The following is a 7,039-nucleotide window of genomic DNA, read 5'->3' as shown; positions in this document are numbered from 1 at the left end:
TATATAATATATATATATATATATATATATATATATATATATATAATGTGTAAATATTAGTTATAAATTAACATTTATTTTACTATATAATTCAAAATAATACTATATTTAAATTTAATTAATAAGCACCTTAAAATTAATATTTACAATATAACAAGATTCTTAATCATGAATATTTAACTCATTTTACCATGTATATTATTAACTTCTAAATAGGTTTTCTTAAAATACCATGTACCAATACCATGGATTATAAATACCACATACCCAAAAACCATAACTCAATTCAAAATAAAAATAAAATTATAAATATTCTACTTTAATTTAATTTTATAACATTTTTAAAATTAAATCTTAATACTTCCAATATACATAAAATATAACAAAAATCTTCAAAGTGGATATTCAACCTCATTTTACCATTGATATTATTAACTTCCAAATAGGCTTTGTTAAAATACTAGGGGCCAATACTTTGATTTATGAATACTACTTGCCCAAAAACCATAACTCATTTCAAAATCAAAATATTTTATAAATATTTTATTTTACTATTTTTTTCAACATTTTAAAAACTAAATTTAAAAGAAAAAAGCTATGAAGGAGATGTAGTGGAGTAAATGTTCGAAATTTTTTTAAACATTAACATGTGGGCTCAATCAAAGATTAATAAAATGTTAAAATTAATTGCCTAGATAGACACTCTCCAACAGAGTGTGTGGAGACGTTCTTTAGCAAGTGTGTAGAGATGTTGTAATGTCTTGTAAACATTTTGATTGAGCCAAAAAAAATGTAAAAAAAAATTGAATAATGATAATTATCAATAAACCATTTTGACATGGTCAAATTACATAAAACTAAAAATAAAATCAAATAAAATATATACTTAATAATTTTATTAATATGATAATTAATGAATAATAAAACTAACTCTCCATTTACTGAAAGCCAAGAGGGATCCATCTTAACTCCCAATCTATCAACCACCGAGAGGGATCGAGGTGCAAACTTTTATTTTATTGCAAAACTTGAGAAAAGGTTTGCACCTCGAGAGATTTCTCCATGCTTGATAGATCCCAATCAGATTTGATCCCTCTCAGTGCTTGATAGATCCCACTTAAGATGGATACCATTGGTGTGCCGCCAAGGAAAATCTATAGAAGATATGATTAATTTTATCAATAATATGTAAATACATCTAATACGAATATAATCATTTTAAATATGCTAAATATGCGTGACATTAATATGGGTGTTTTAATATTAAATTTAAACTTAGATGATAAATATTTTTAATAACTTTAATTATGAAATAAAAGAAATTGAATACAAGTGATAATGTAATAGTGTTGAATGATAGAAAATGTGAATAATAAAAATGTATTAAATTGAGAGTAGTCTTCATTGTAATCAATCTGAAACTATTTTCATCTACTATTCTTATTGTCAGCTTTCTTCTACTATTTTTACTGTCACCCTTGTTAGTTTTGTCATAATTTCATATAGGTTGTATGAAAAGGACAGTTGAAATGGTAAACCATTTAAATCTTTAGCTCAAGTTGTTGTAGTAAACATCATACCTTGTCTTTATTACATTCCAAGGTTAAATTACTATAACACAACAATTAATGGAGATTGCCAATAATTTTTTTTGCTTACATTGAAATCAATGCACATTGTTAATCCAATTAATATACCATGACACATCTAATGCAAACAATCAAATATGATTAGAAAATAACTTCTACACTGAAATCAATGCATCTAGTGCAAACAATCAAATAGGATTAGAAATCAACACCTATGTTCAAATCAATGCATCTAGTGCAAGTAAGAAAATATGATTAAAAACCAACATCTACATTGAAATCAAGGCATTTAGTGCAAGCAATCAAATAGAATTAGAAATCATCTACATTGAAATCAATGCATCTAGTCCAAGCAATAAAAAATAATTAGAAAACAACATGTACATTGAAATCAATGCATCTAGTGCAAGAAATCAAATAGGATTATAAATAACTATCTACACTAAAATCAATGCATTTAGTGCAAGCAATCAAATAGGATTAGAAAACATCTACATTGAAATCAACACATCTAGTGCAAGCAATCAAATATTCTTAGAAATCAACATCTACACTAAATTCAATGTATCTAGTGCAAGTAATCAAATATGATTAGAAATCACCATCTAGACTGAAATCAATGAATTTACTACAAGAAATATTCTTCCTTCTCTACCCATTCCATCTCTATCTATATCTCCCTCCATCTCTCCTTTTTCTCTCTGTCTCACCCCACCAAACACACATGCTCTTTCATTCCATATCTATCAATCTCTTTGTCCGTCCCTCCCTATCTCCATCTCTCTCTTCTTCCATCTCTTCACCTTCTATCAATATCTCTATCTCCCTTTGTATCTCTATATCACCCCCAAAACATACACTCTCTTTCTCCAATCTATCTATTTATCCCTCCATCCTCCTCTCCCTCACCCTCTCTCTATTCCTCTTCTCTCCCTCTCCCTCTCTTCTCTCTCTCTTTCCTTATACTCTCCTTTCTCCCTCTCTCTCCATATTCCTTAACACTCCCTCTCTCTCTCCACCTTTCTCTCTCTATTACTTTATTCTTACCTTCCTCTCTCCCTCCCTCCAACTTCATCTCTCTTTCCCTCCCTCTCTCCACTCTCTCACATCTTGTCTGTTTGTTTCTATCTCTCCCTTTCTCTCCCATATCTCTCTCTCTCTCTCTCTCTCTCTCACCATCCAACTCTATTATTATATTCATCACTCTCCCTTTCTCTCTCCTTCTCTCCATCTCTCCTTCTTTGTCTCTTTATCTCACCCCAAACATACACACTCTCTCTCCATATCTCCCTTTTTAGTCCCTCTCTCTGTCCACTTCTCACACTCTATGTCTTTCTTCTCCCCCTCTAACTCCATTTCTCTATCCTTCCTTCTCCATCCCTCTCTCCATCCCTCTCTCACTCTCTCTCCTCCTTCCTCTCTCTTCCTTTCTCTCCTACTTCCCTCTCTCGTCCCCCATCACTCTTTCTCTCTCTCTCTATCTCTCTCCAATCCTCTCTCTTACCCCATCACTCTCTTCCTCTCTCTCATCCTTACTTTCTCTTCTACCTCTCTCTCCCCCCATCTCTCTCTCTCTCTCTACAATCCTCTTTCTCTCTCTCTTTTACCTCCAATCCCCACCCCTCTCTCTCTTTCTCTCTTTTCCCTCCAATCCTCTTTTTCTCTCTCTCTCTCTTTTCCCTCCAATTCCCCCCTCTCTCTCCAACTATGTTATTATATCTCTCCCTCTCTCCTTCTCTCCCCCCTTCTCTCCATCTCTCTTTCTTTGTCTCTTTATCTAACCCCTAAACATACACACTCTCTCTCCATCTCTCTCTCTCTCTCTCTCTCTCTCTCTCTCTCTCTCTGTCTATGTATTTCTTCTTCCCTCCTTCTCCCCCCCTCCAAATCCATCTCTCTATCCCTCCCTCTCTCCTCCTCTCTCTCTTGTCCTCCCTCTCTTTTCCACATCTCTCTCCCTCTCTCTGCCCTTCAATCCTCTCACTATCTTCCCCCCTCTCCCCTCTCTCTCTCCTCCATCTTTATGTCTCCCTCTCCCTCTATTACCCTTCTCTACCTCTCTCACTCCTCTCCCTCTCTATCTCTCCACCTCTATCACTGTATGTCTTTGTTATTCTCTCCCATATCTATCTAGAGCTAATATATATCATGATATATTAATATATATTATAATATAACAAATTTAATATTGTATTATTCCAAAGTTATTAAATTTAATAATATTAATATTATAATATATTAATATAGATATTATATCAAATAATAATATTAATATTAATATTATAATATTAATATTAGGGTTAATATTGTATTTTACATGATATTAATAATAATTAAGCCCATGGTATTTGTCCCATAGGCTTCACCTAAATAAAACATTTTTTTTGAGTGTTCGTAAATATAAAAAGAGCTTTTATTTATTTACCATGGTATTTGGCCCATAGACTTTAGATGTTGATTTCTAATCCTATTTGATATATTTGTATTTATTTACCATACCTTTTTTTACCTCTTTTATATTTATTTATTTACCATACCTCTTTTATAAATATGGTATTTCGCCCATGGTATTTAGTCCATTGTAGTAAAATGGTATTTAGCCCATGGTATTTAGTCCATTGTAGTAAAATGGTATTTAGCCCATAGGCTTGAGCTAAATAAAACCTCTTTTTTTAGTTTTCTTTAAATATAAAGCTGTTTATGGAATAAATATAAAAAAAGCTTTATTTTTTTGACCATATCTCTAGTTTATTTATATTTATATTTATATACTGTATATGTTTTATTTATTTATCATACTTGGTTTATTTATATTTTTATTTATTTACCATACTTCTTTTGTGAGTGTTAGTAAAACTCTTTATATTTTAAATTTATACTCTGTTTATACATATTATTAGATTGATTTTTAAATAAAATTGACATTAAATTAAAATTATTAAATGTTAAAAGTTAAATATTATATGTTAAATATTTAAACATTACCTCTTTAAATGTTAAGCATTACATTTCCTTAAGATCGACCCTCATACCCCATAGTGAGCGGCACAATAATAATGGACCTAATGATGTGTGCAATCACAACAACGAAGTTGTAGATACAATTCCCTCCAATTAGTACAATAATAATAGTCTACCTAAGGATGGCAGTGCAATTACAGCAACTTCGGGCTCTGCTTTGTGGTTGTCTTTTGTTCGGGGGCTCCAAATGATTTGGAATGGATGCCTGACTTTGATTTGGACAAAGTTCACACAGATTTCTTGATTAGACTGAGAGATCTGCTTTTCCATTATTCACACATATTCGACAAAGATATTCCTTCTATAACCATGCGTCAAATCCATTAGGTATATATTTAAAATGAATCGTTGAGATCAGGACAAAGGGAATCTGAGGACCGACCTTCTCCTGCAGCAAGATTGATATAGAGATCGACGATGTTGGGGCAATTGCTGCTGCAGTCTGGGGAGCAAAAATTGGTCCTAAATTCCGGTTCGTGTAGAGAATCGGTGGACATGCTCACTGCCAGTCGTTCCAAGCTGCGGGCATTTAGGCAGTCCTCGCTTTCGATCCATTCCACCACTTTCTCAGCCATCACAACTGACGACAAATGAGATAGATGCAATTATTATTAGTGTTTCTCAACATCATGATCATCACTAATAACGTAGTTATTAAAATTGCTACTTGTGTAATCTAAAGTTTATATGAATGAAGATGTTAATAATTAAAAGTTACCTGGCATTGAAACCGCAAGGTGCCATCCATCGTTGCAACCTTCTCTAACACACATTTATTACCAGACGAGGACACAGAGAAAGTGCAGAGTTCCATGGGAAGCTCCTGACACTTGATAATGGCTCCTGAACAGATATAGTACAACACCCGGATATATTAATATGCAACGCTTGCATCAGCTTCATGATTAACCTTATGACTATTACAAACAGTAAGTAAATTATATAACAAAGAACCACGGATCAAGAACAAGACAGATAAAACAACGCACTCTGTACTCCATGCACGGTAATAGCCATTAATATGAGGAGGAGGGCAATTATGCAGCAGGATGAGCCTGCAGCATGTATGGCCTTGGTGGCGGCCATCTCTATTCAAGTAACAATACACTAGTTCCGAAGTTTGTTGAGAAAAACCAACCCAATCAGCTGAGCTCTTTAATGTCAGCGAGGTTGTAGGTGTTGGTGAGAATGAGATTGAAGCTGTGTAGTTATATAGGTTGCGTGCCTATTCAGTGTCGCTCCTCTGCCCCTCCGGGGAGGGAGTGAATGAGTGGAGAGTTTTTCAAAGTTGGCCGTGAACAAGGGAGTACTTTTGACGTAAGGAGCAGGCCTACCCTTTCCTTCCACAAATTAATTGGGCTGAGTTTCTTCATTCCGTGACAGTTACAAGCTGAACGATTCAGTTTCATTCGTTTATGGCATGACACGTTCTGCTAAATATCTCAGAACTCCTGCACAGATTATAGATTATAGTATTTTTCTGCTCTTTCTGCTCTCACAGTCAAAATAGATTATAGTATTCTTCCTTCTTTTCAAATACAGTCTCTCAGGTCAAAACGGAAGAAGAGAAAAAAGACATGGAAGGTAGGTAGTGAGGTTGCTGGGAGATTAACGTCTGGTGACATTTAAATTTCAAATGTTAGTGATCGAAGAAATTTGTAATTGAACATTTAATTTACACTCACAAGTCTTGAATACACTTATGATGCAGTAAGACAATGTAATTTTCAATGTGATAATCATAATAAATTTTGAAATAATATAAAAGGAGAAAAGGGTGGAGAACTTGAGTTCCTGACGAAAAAACATTATGCAGGAGTGGATTGCGAAAAGCAGAAAGGGAGACAATGTAATTTTCAATGTGATAATCGTAATAAACTTTGAAATCATATAAAAGGAGAAAAGGGTGGAGAACTTGTGTTCCCGACGAAGAAACATTATGCAGGAGTGGATTGCGAAAATCAGAAAGGGATGGAATGTGTTCAAAATATTTAAATTAAAAATATATATATATAAACTTTACGGTAGTTTTGTATTTAAAAAAAATATTTAAGATGGAACTATAGAAAAATATCAAAAAGGTTTGAAGCTTTAAAAAAATTGAAAAATCAAAATTAAAATGAAATAGTAAAAATAATATTTTAAATAATTTAATATTTATTTATTTATTAATTTAAAATATTAAATAAATATTTTTTTTAATATATTTTATGGTTAGACAAAATAGAAGTTTTCCTGTTTACTTTGTTGAATATAACACGGAAAAATATTTAAAAAATTTAAAAATAATGAAAAATATAATAATACCTTCAACTAAACCATTAATTATAAAACACATAAATAAATTTAAAAAAAAATAGCTATGGTAAAATTTTTGTTTTGCAAAATATTTAATCAAACACAAAATTATAATTAATTTTATATATATA

The 7,039-nt window shown here is 32.2% G+C and overlaps 1 pseudogene; it reads right to left on the bottom strand.

The window, feature by feature from the left end:
- Nucleotides 1–4,744: 4,744 nt before the first annotated feature.
- LOC149153075 (uncharacterized) lies at nt 4,745–5,696 on the bottom strand (annotated as a pseudogene).
- Nucleotides 5,697–7,039: the final 1,343 nt, after the last annotated feature.

Source organism: Pinus tabuliformis, chromosome 9, assembly GCF_031772625.1.
Source record: "Pinus tabuliformis cultivar Carrire ecotype Pingquan chromosome 9, CPIR1, whole genome shotgun sequence".
Classification (NCBI taxonomy): Eukaryota; Viridiplantae; Streptophyta; class Pinopsida; order Pinales; family Pinaceae; genus Pinus; species Pinus tabuliformis.
This window is presented reverse-complemented; position numbering and strand designations above follow the sequence as displayed.